This window comes from Bison bison, unplaced genomic scaffold, assembly GCF_000754665.1.
Source record: "Bison bison bison isolate TAMUID 2011002044 unplaced genomic scaffold, Bison_UMD1.0 scf7180017864143, whole genome shotgun sequence".
In the NCBI taxonomy this organism is placed as follows: Eukaryota; Metazoa; Chordata; class Mammalia; order Artiodactyla; family Bovidae; genus Bison; species Bison bison.
In genome coordinates this window covers 6,383,897-6,394,854 of record NW_011494715.1, presented here as the reverse complement: position 1 = coordinate 6,394,854, position 10,958 = coordinate 6,383,897, and the positions used below count along the sequence as shown (strand labels likewise).

Here is a 10,958-nt window from a genome sequence, read left to right as displayed (position 1 = left end):
CTCAAGTTTCCTGCCCCGTCTGCAGCCCTGCGTACTCACAAGCCTGCACCGACACACCGCCTTCCTGCCTCCACCAGCGGAGACGCCCTCCTGCACACACAGACCTGATTGTACAGTCTTCGCACACTTCTCCATTCATCACCGCTCCGTAACCCGAACATGAGAGGGATCCGCTAGCTAGCTCACCCAGCCCACCTCCCTTCCCTTTCTCTTACTCTGAAGGTGGGGGAAAACCTGAGGTTCAAAAGGTGAAAAGATTTCCTAGAGCCGGAGCCAAGACCAGACCTCCGGGTGGCCAGGGCCTTTCTGTCTGCCCTGATCCTTGCCTGCTATTCAGGGTCAGATTGACTACCCTGAACTGGCAGTTCCAGCCTCGGTTATCAGTTAATACCCTTTAGATCTTCCTCTCCCCGGGGAAAATGTATCTGTCCTCTACCTCCTGTCTGTCTCAGGGTAGCTGAGGAAATAGATCAGAGCTGGCAGAATAGAAAACCTTTATCGAGAGACAGTTTGGGCCAGAGGTTGGAAGAGAAGACTTGGAGGCAGACAGCCTCAATTCCAGGCCGAGCCCTTCCTCCTTCTAGGTGTCTTGGGCAAGCCATGTGACTTCTGTCTGCCTCTAGCCCCTCATCTGTAGATGGAAGATAAAGTGAGGATGAGCCAAGTTAATATAGAAAGAGGTAGAACTGGCGCTTTGCATATAATAAAACCATCAAAGAAATTACTCTGGGCTAGTCATTGTGCCGGGTTTCTTAATGCCTTATCCTCTCCTGGTGCTTCCCCTCTGGGTATTGCAGCCGGATTAATTTATTGGGCCAGGCTCAGCTTTGGAGGAGTGCCCAAGGTGGGGTCCTTGAGTAGGGGGAAAGCTGGGATTCAGTGCAGTGGGGAGACAAAGGCCACTGCTAGATAGAATGTCAAATACTCCACTAGTTTCTGACCTTTTAGCTCCTGACCCTTCATTCAGTTAATTCCACAAGTGAGTATGTGCATCTAATCCTCCCTTGCAAATTTCTTGAGAGCAAGCTCTGTGTTTTGGTCTCATTTTCTCATCCCAAGTCATCAACAAATGCTTGGATTTTTTTTTTTTTAATGAAATTATAACTTGCGTATCACTGAGTTGGGGGCTTGAGGAGAGGGTCCTAATTTTTAAGAAAAGAGGTTAAGAGTTTCCCTATCCAGTACCCTGACTTCTGAGTAAATTTGCCCTGGGGTTACACAGAAAGTTAGAAACAGAAGCCAAGTCTCTGCTTTCAGTCTGATGTTATTTCCATGACACTGCACTGAACTTACAACGCAATTGGAAGGAAAAACAAACTCCCTAAAAGCTATAAAACAAAATAAGGTAGTGCATGGTTAATTCCTGACTGCATGGTTCAAATGGGAGGGCTGCAATTCCCAGGGCCTGGGATCAGTCGGAAAATGCTCCCTGCAGGAGAGGGCACCAGTCTTAAAAGATGGATAGGATCCAGGACTGTGAAGAAAAGAGACAATTCCTGGCTTTCCCTGAGGCCCTGGTGGTATTTAAAGACAGTGAAGAAACCAGTCTGGTTAGAAGACTGGTTTGGGTTGGGTCCCGGGGAGCGAGGGGGGTGTCAGAAGGTTAAGTTGAATCCTTTTTTTTTTCTTTTGGACACACTGCTTGCAGGATCTTAGTTTCCCAACCAGGTATTGAACCTGGGCCCTCAGCAGTGAAAGCAGAGTTCTAACCACTGGACCCGGAGAAGGCAATGGCACCCCACTCCAGTACTCTTGCCTGGAAAATCCCATGGACTGAGGAGCCTGGAAGGCTGCAGTCCACGGGGTCGCTGAGGGTCGGATACCACTGAGCGACTTCACTTTCACTTTTCACTTTCATGCATTGGAGAAGGAAATGGCAACCCGCTCCTGTGTTCTTGCCTGGAGAATCCCAGGGACGGGGGAGCCTGGTGGGCTGCCATCTATGGGGTCGCACAGAGTCAGACACGACTGAAGTGACTTAGCAGTAGCAGCAACCACTGGACCTGCAGGGAAGTCCCAAAAGGATAAGCTGAGATTTCAGGAAATTTCAAATACAAGGATAAGGAGTTTCGACCTTGGTCTGTGGATAATTGGGAACCCCTGAAAATAGACACCGAGCTAGGTGCTGCACCAAGACGAGACACCAACCAGATATCTGCCAACTTGGTCTGATTTGCATCTTTCGTAGACAGTTGCTTGCCATATATGCACATTTATTTATACCCACACAAGAAGGAAACTCCACTCACCAGTTCGTCTATATTTGTTTCGTCTCCAAATGTACATGATATCTGTGTGGGAACAGAGGAAAGAGAGGGAGATTCAGAGAGTTGCATGCCTGCTGTCGAGCAGACACTTTCATCTGTTGATATCTAAGACATCCCTGTGTGTAACCCTCACAGTCTTGTGGGCTGTGAGTTTTACTGCTGCCGTAACACCAGAGATGGTGAGTGGTAAGTGAGTTACCCAGATCACAGAGCTAGGAAGTGGTGGAGCTAGAAGTCAAACTCAACTTTGATGCCGAAGCCCTTTCCAGTCCCCTGAGAAGGCGCAGGAGCTGTGTTCCCACTCTCAGTTTCCTGCTTAGAGAGGTCAAGTGTGCAGATGACCCAGCTAGACTCACATTTCTAGGAGTGCTTTCTCATCCCGTTTTCTATTTTTATCTTTCCAGGCTTCCCCAGTGGTTCAGAGGTAAAGAATCCGCCTGCAGTGCAGGAGACTCGGATTCAGTCCCTGGTTCAGGAAGATCCCCTGGAGCAAGGAATGCTATCCACTCCAGGATTCTTGCCTGGAGAATCCCAAGCACAGAGGAGCCTGGCAGGCTACAGTCCATGGGGTTGCAAAAGAGTCAGACATGACTGAGCGACTAAGCAACAACAAAATGCTTATCTATTCTTACCTTTTCTAGTCTTATTTTTAAGATCAGAACTCCTCTTTGAATAGGCTTGGCAAGCCTTCCACCCAATTTAGCCCTTGACCTAATTGTGCATTATTGTATGTACAGAGGGCTCCAACAGTCATATAAGCTTCAGGCCAGATAAAACCTGGGTCAGCCTCATCTGGATGACTTAACTCGGTTATTTAAAGTAACTCAAGTTACTGTCTGAGACTTAATTTCCTTGTCTGTGTAGAAAACATCCTAGACTCTGGTGTACCAGCTGAACATCTGTTGACACATAGGACTAAAGATACTGAAGTAACTTAAAGAGCCCGATCTTTCCTCACCTTAGGCATTAAAAAAAAAACAAAAAACCCTAGTGGATCCCAAAAGACACATGTATCCCATTGTTCATTGCAGCAGTATTTACAATAGCTAGAACATGGAAGCAACCTAGATGCCCATCGACAGATGAATGGATAAAGAAGTTGTGGTACATATACACAATGGAATATTACCCAGCCATATAAAGGAATGCGTTTGAGTTCTAATGAGGTGGATGAACCTAGAACCTATTATACAGACTGAAGTGAGTCAGAAAGAGAACGATAAATATCGTATTCCAATGCACATATATGGAATTCTGAAGAATTTATTTACAGGGCAGCAATTAAAAAACAGACATAGCAAATAGACTTATGGACATGGGGAGGGGGAGGAGAGGGTGAGATGTATGGAAAGAGTAACATGGAAACTTACATTACCATATGTAAAATAGATAGCCAACGGGAATTTGCTGTATGGCTTGGGAAACTCAAACAGGGGTTCTGTATCAACCAAGAGGGGTGGGATGAGGAAGGAGACAGGAGGGGAGTTCAAAAGGGAGGAGATATATGTATACCTATGGCTGATTCATGTTGAGGTTTGACAGAAAACAACAAAATTATGTAAAGCAATTATAAAAACAAAAAAACCTAATGGATCTATTTATCAAGCAGTTAGGTTCAAACAATTTTTTTTTAAATTTTAGCCATACCGGGTCTGTGTTGCTGCAGGGTCGCGGGGGGTGGCTTTCTCTAGTGTGGGCTACCCTCTAGTTGGGGTGTCGAGGCTTTTCATTGTGATGGCTTCTCTTGCTTTGAAGCACAGACTCTAGGGCATGCAGACTCAGCAGTTGTGGCATACCAGCTTGGTTGCTCCATGGCATGTGGGATCCTCCTGGACCAGGGATTGAATCTGTGTTCCCTGCATTGGCAAGTGAATCCTTAACCACTGGACCACCAAAGAAGTCCCCACCTAAATCCTTGTTCAAGGTTTGCCACAGCATTATTATTCAGCTATGTGCCTGTGCTCAGTCCCTCAGTTGTGTCCAACTCTTTGCAACCCCATGGACTGTAGCTCACCAGGCTCCTCTGTCCATGGGATGTCCAAGGCAAGAATACTAGAGTGGGTTGACATTTCCTTCTCCAGGGGATCTTCCCAACCCAAGGATTGAACCAACATCTCTTGCATCTCCTGCACTGGCATGCAGATTCTTTACCACTGTGCCATCTGGGAAGCCCTTGTCACTCAACCATTTACAGGAAATCTTCCTGAAGTTGCCCTTCCTGCTGTCTCTCCAATCTAGGTCATGGCTATTTACATGACATTAACAATACGAGGAATAATGGTGGTTTGTTGGAAGGCCAGGGCTCCAGTTCTAGATCTGTCTGAGAGCTCCAATGCCTTGACCATAAGTTTCTCTTTCCAAAATTCCTTCTAGCTTTAAATATGTACGGATCTACACTCAATCTTTCTCCTGAGCAACCAGAGTTTTTTAATGAATTTGACTTTCAGTTGGCCTTAGAAGACTGCTGTTGTTCAGTTGCTTAGTTGTGTCCAACTCTTTGTGACCCCATGAACTGCAGCATACCAGGCTCACCTGTCCTTCACCATCTCCCAGAGCTTGCTCAAACTCATGTCTGCTGAGTCGTTGATACCATCCAACCATCTCGTCCTCAGTCGTCCCCTTCTCCTCCTGCCCTCAGTCTTTCCCAGCATCAGGGTTTTTTCCAATGAAAAGGGAAATATTTCTTCTGTTGTACATATGTTGGATGCTAGGAAGCTGCAGAGTGTGCCATCTTCAAGTCAAATAAAAATCCCATTTTGAGGGAAGGAGAGGGTGAGACAAATTGAGACAGTAGCACTGACATATATATATATATATGATTCGTGTTGATGTATGAAAACCAATTTGTAAAGCAGTTATCCTCCAATTAAAAATAAACAATTTAAAAAAATCCCATTTTACATCAGGCAAATTTATGAAAAGAGGGAAGAAAAAAATAACAAAAAGTCTATGCAGGGGGGCTTTTGGGGTGATGGAAATGTTGTTTCTTGATCTGCAAACAAGTAACTGGGTGTGTTCAGTTCAGGAAAATTCATTACACTGTACACTTTTGGTATTTGCATCTGTGTGCGTGTGTGTGTGTGTGTGTGTGTGTGTGTAACACTTTACAAAAAGGGAGGAAAGCAAATTGCAGAACTGAAGCAATATATGTTACATAAAAATATAACACAGTGTTTTTAAAATTAAAAATAAAAACCAAAAAAATCCTGACAATAAACTGTAAAGATGTTCCTGTGTTGTTTGTGATAGGGTTTGTTTGGTTTTTTTCTTAATGGTACATAGTATGCTGCTGCTGCTAAGTCCCTTCAGTCGTGTCCAACTCTGTGCCACCCCATAGACAGCAGCCCACCAGGCTCCCCCATCCCTGGGATTCTCCAGGCAAGGACACTGGAGTGGGTTGCCATTTCCTTCTCCAATGCATGAAAGTGAAAGGTGAAAGTGAAGTCACTCAGTCGTGTCTGACTCCTAGCCACACCATGGACTGCAGCCTACCAGGCTCCTCTGTCCATGGGATTCTCCAGGCAAGAGTACTGGAGTGGGGTGCCATTGCCTTCTCCGGTACATAGTATTCCATATAGTACAAATGCAAAATAGTTTTTGTTTTGTTCTGTTTTTATTTAATTTTTGGGCTACACTGGGTTTTCATTGCTTTGAGCGGTCTCTATCTAGCTGCGGTGAGCAAGGGCTACTCTCCTGTTGGGAGCACGGGCTTCAGCAGCTGTGGCACACGGACGCAGTAGCTGTGGGGCACAGGCTTAGCTGCTCTGCAGCATGTGCAATCTTCCTGGGCCAGGGGTCAAACCCATGTCCCCTGCATTGGCAGGCAGATTCTTTACCACTGGATCACTAGGGAAGTCCTGTGATAAGGTTGTAAAATAAATTTTAAATCATTTGAAAGAAGAAATAAAATAAACCTCTTGCCAGCTCTCAGGAAGCTTTAAGACTTGGGCCAGGAAGAGGGAGGCTCTGTTCCTTCTGCATGAAATAGTAGAATTTTTGAAAGGTCCTCCTTTGTCCCTGCTCTTCTCCCTGTCATACTACTGAGGGTCAGATGCTGAGCCAGTGCAGGCCCATTATGGGAACTCCCTGGCAGTCCACTGGTTAGGACTCTGTGCTTTCACTGCTGAAGGCCTGGGTTTCAATTCCTGGCTGGGGAACTAAGATCCTATAAGCTGGGCAGCCTGGCCAAAAAAAAAAAGAGAGAGAGAGAGAGTTTATTAGGATATTCTGCAGAATTAGTACAAGCAAAATTCACATTGCTCAAGAATTCAGGATTAGCTATGCAATCATCCTGAAAAGCCAGGAGACAGAAGTTTCTGCTCATCTCAGGGCACTGGTGGATTACCCGTGCTCATCTCCAGAGCTTGGAGTCAAGGAAGCAACCAGTCTCCAGAGGCTGCAGGAAAGAGCACTGGCCACCCGTGTCCTGGCCTTTGCCTAGCCTCAGTGACTCAAGTAGCAGAGTGACCAGAACACCGCTTCTTTAAAATGATGAGTAGAGGGGCTTCCCTGGTGGCTCAGTGGTAAAGAATCTGCCTGCCAATGCAGGAGGCACGGGTTCAATTCCTGATCAGGGAAGATCCCACATGTATCACACAGCAACTAAACCAATGAGCCACAACTGTTGAGCCTGCGCTCTAGGGCCTGGGAGCCGCAATTACTGAAGCCCACCCACCGTAGAGCAGAGCCCATGCTCTGCAACAAGAGAAGCCACTGCCTGTGCCTCACAACTAGAGAAAAGCTTGAGAAGCAACAAGAGCCAGCACAACCATAAAAAAATAAATTAAATGATTTTAAAAAATGATGAGTAGACACTGGCAAGGAGAAGGCAATGGCACCCCACTCCAGTACTCTTGCCTGGAAAATCCCATGGATGGAGGAGCCTGGTAGGCTGCAGTCCATGGGGTCGCTGAGAGTCGGACATGACTGAATGACTTCACTTTCACTTTTCACTTTCATGCATTGGAGAAGGAAATGGCAACCCACTCCAGTGTTCTTGCCTGGAGAATCCCAGGGACGGGGGAGCCTGGTGGGCTGCCGTCTCTGGGGTCACACAGAGTCGGACATGACTGAAGCGACTTAGCAGTAGCAGCAGCAGACACTGGCAAAGGTCTCTTCTGGCTTGATAATTCAGTCATTTTGTGATTTAGTGATGCTAAGAGAAGCGTTCGTTGTCTTAACGAAACTGCAAAGAAGTAAACAACACATCACTCCAGAAAGAATAGTGAAAGCAGTTTTTAAAAACATCACAAGGCCAGGGGCCCAGATGGGCGATGCAAGGCAAATATATGTATATAACTAACGTCAAAGATGTTAGTTTGAGCAGGCTCTGGGAGTTGGTGATGGACAGGGAAGCCTGGCATGCAGCAGTCCATGGGGTTGCAAAGAATCAGACACCACTGAGCGACTGAATTGAACTGAACATCAGAGATAAGGCCAGAACAGGAGGCTCCACCAGCAGCAGCAGGAGTGAGCTGAAATTATGGGGCTGGAAATACAGGCCAGCTTAATGAATAGGACACGGGAAAAACACATGATGACACATGCGCACCCAGATAGAAGTAAACATGCAAAGTGGGTTGCTGCTGCTTTTCGATTCCATCAGCGCTGTGCTATGATTGGGAAGACCTTTTACACAAGGGTTTAGAATTTCAGGGAAAGTGCAGATCTTGTTCATACTCACACTCTCTGGTGGTGCAAAGGGGTAAAGGAGAGAGTGACAGATTCTATCTGTTACAGAGTGTCAAGGAATCAGACAAACCACTCTGACTTCAGTGTCCTCAACTGTAAAATGAGGGCCATGCATAATAAAACTTCCTCAAAAGGTGATTATGATCTACCTCTCAGAGCATGCAAGCTCCTGCTCAATAGAGTGACTAGTATTACTTATTCTATTATTCGTTGTTGCTAAATCCTTAAGTCCTATTGACTCTTTGTGACCCTCAAGGACTGCAGCCGACCAGGTTACTCTGTCCGTAGGATTTCCCAGGCAAGAATACTGGAGTGGGTTGCCATTTCCTTCTCCAGGGGATCTTCCCAACCCAGGGATCAAACCCTCATCTCTTGCATTGGCAGGCAGATTCTTTACCACTGAGCTGTATTATGAAGCTCCAGAAAGTCACTCAGAGTCCCTTCAGCCACTCAGATTTGGGGAATCTAGTATTGTGACTTGCCAAGCAAGTCCTGCATGGAGAGGCACTCCAGTTTTGGAGAAGAAGGGATTTTTTTTTCCTCTTGGCATTTTGAATTCACCTTTATTATAGCTCTTATCCATTTAAATGTTAGTATTTGTGGGATGAGGTTAGAGTGAAATCACTTGTATGCACAATGTTGTTTGTTTTCTATTTTATTCTATAAGGTTTATTCTCTAAGGTTCCAGCAATATGGGACTTATTAAAAAATTATGTATGTATTTATTTTATTTTTGGCTATGTCTGGTCCTAGTTGTGGCATTCGGGATCTTTCCTTGTGGCACGATGCAGTCTCTTCCGTGGGGCGCTGGAGCTGTCACTGTGCACAGGCTTAGTCACCCCGGGGCATGTGGGATCTTAGTTCCCAGACCAGGGATTGAACCTACATCTCCCACATTGGAAGGCAGACTCTTAACCACTCAACCACCAAGGAAGTCCCTATATGGGACTTTTAAAAAAATTGAAATGTATTTGACATATAACATTGTGTAAGTTGAACTGATACATTTACAATGTGATTACCATTGGAGCATTAGCTAGCACTTTGATCACATCATAAACTACTGAATTTTTGTGGTGGGAAGAATTAAGATCTAGTTTCTTGACAAGTTTGTTTATAAAACAATATAGTTGTCCATAATCCCTGTACTGAGCCCTAGATCTCCAGGACTTATTCATCTATAGTTGCAAGCATGTATGTATCATTACGGTGGCCCAATGGTAAAGAATCCGCCTCACAATGCAGGAGATGTAAGAGACTCAAGAGATGTGGGTTCAATCCCTGGGTGGGGAAGATCCCCTGGAGTAGAAAATGGCACCACGCTCCAGTATTCTTTCCTGGGAGATCCCATGGACAGACGAGCCTGGTGGGCTACAGTCTGTGAGGTTCCAAAGAATCAAGACATGACTGAGTGCACACACACACACACACACACACACACACCCTTAAACAATACCTCCCCTAATCTGCCACCCCCCAGACCCTGGTAAACACCATTCCATTTTTACCAGTTTTTTTAGATTCCACGATATCTTACAGTATTTGTCTTTCTCTGTCTGGTTTATCCCACCTAGCATAATGCCCTAAAGACTGAATTATGTATACCTGGTATCTTCTTTAGCCATTCATCCTTCTACCTGTACTTAGGAAGCAGAGATTTCTTTTCTTCCCCCCACCTCCCTACCTTTGCCACAGGGCTTGTGAGATCTTAGTTCCCCCACCAGGAAATGAACAAAGTCCCCAGTAGTCTGGCTGGAACCCAGGCCCTTGGCAGTGAAAGTTCCAAGTCCTAACCACTGGATGGCCGGGGAATTCCCCCCTCCCACCCACCACCCCGAATTCTTAATAGGAATAATTACTTAACATCTGTACTTTGAGGCCTGATCCCAGGAGAGCCTCTGCATCTATTAGCAGGCTGCATCCTGAGTATTTTGATATACTGTGAAGGAAGCTTACCTGGAGGGAGGAGATGAGCAGCGGTCTGAAAGAGAGAATTCCGGCTGATTCCTCTTTCATCTTTAAGATAACCCATTGGGTGGTATCCTTTCAAAACTTCAGGGGAACAGAAAATGGTCGGGAAACTGAGAATCAAGAACTGGCCAAAGTCCCCAAGTAGTCTGAATGTCTGAGTCCAAAAGGCTCTGAAATTTTCTTCACGTTTTTAATGAAAGGAGGCACGTGGAGCAGAGGTTTGGTGCCTAGGAGAGACCGGGTTACCTATTCAAGACCTCGCAGTCTTTCTCTGATCAGTATGCATGGGTGTAGTAAATCTGGCCATTCATTCAGTGCGACTGGAAATATAAATTAGCATAGTCTTTGTGGAGAACAATTTAATATTAAGAATCAGGAACTTTAAAAATATTTTTATGCTTTGAATCTTTAAAAAATACGGTTACATTTTGCTACAGCTGGACAATGTTAGCACAGAACCATAGAAACGACGTGTTCATGGATATGGGAAATATTTTCAAGCTATTAAACACAAAAATCAAGATACCCCAAATAATTTACAGAGAATTATCTATTATGTAAAAAGAAAAAAATACATAATCTCATGTGAAGAAATATCCCCAAATGTCAACTGTTTGCTTGCGGTTAGTGGAATGATGGGTACTTTTTCTTTTTCCCTCTTTCTTTTTGGTCTGATTAGTTACACTTCTGTACTGGGCCCAGTTTATACAGTAAGTACATTTTACTTTGATTATGTGGTGGCAGGCGGAGGTTGAAGCCGACCTCAAATCACCTTGGGTTCCTTCCCAATTCTTTGAATCAGGTTAATTTCCTCCTGGTTAATTTCCCCCTTTTAAAAGCGTGGAAGCCTCCGCAGGGCCCTTCAGAGGAGCTCAGGGAGGCTGGAAAGAAGATTCGAAAGGGTGAGGCGCAGCGAGGAAGGCGGGCTTCCGCGCGTTCCTGCCCCGCCATCAGCGCCGCCCGGCGGTCCTGCCCGGCGCGTCCCGACTCGTTTGCACCCAGGACGCCCCCAGACCGCGCGGGGCCACG

The 10,958-nt window shown here is 45.6% G+C and overlaps 1 long non-coding RNA gene across 1 annotated transcript in view; it reads right to left on the bottom strand.

The window, feature by feature from the left end:
- LOC104988833 overlaps positions 1 to 382 on the bottom strand; it is a 14,504-nt gene extending 14,122 nt beyond the window's left edge. Inside the window, exon 1 of the long non-coding RNA XR_825289.1 lies at positions 40 to 382. This is a non-coding gene — a long non-coding RNA (uncharacterized LOC104988833). The remainder of the gene's footprint in view (positions 1 to 39) is intronic.
- Between the last annotated feature and the right edge of the window lie 10,576 nt (positions 383 to 10,958).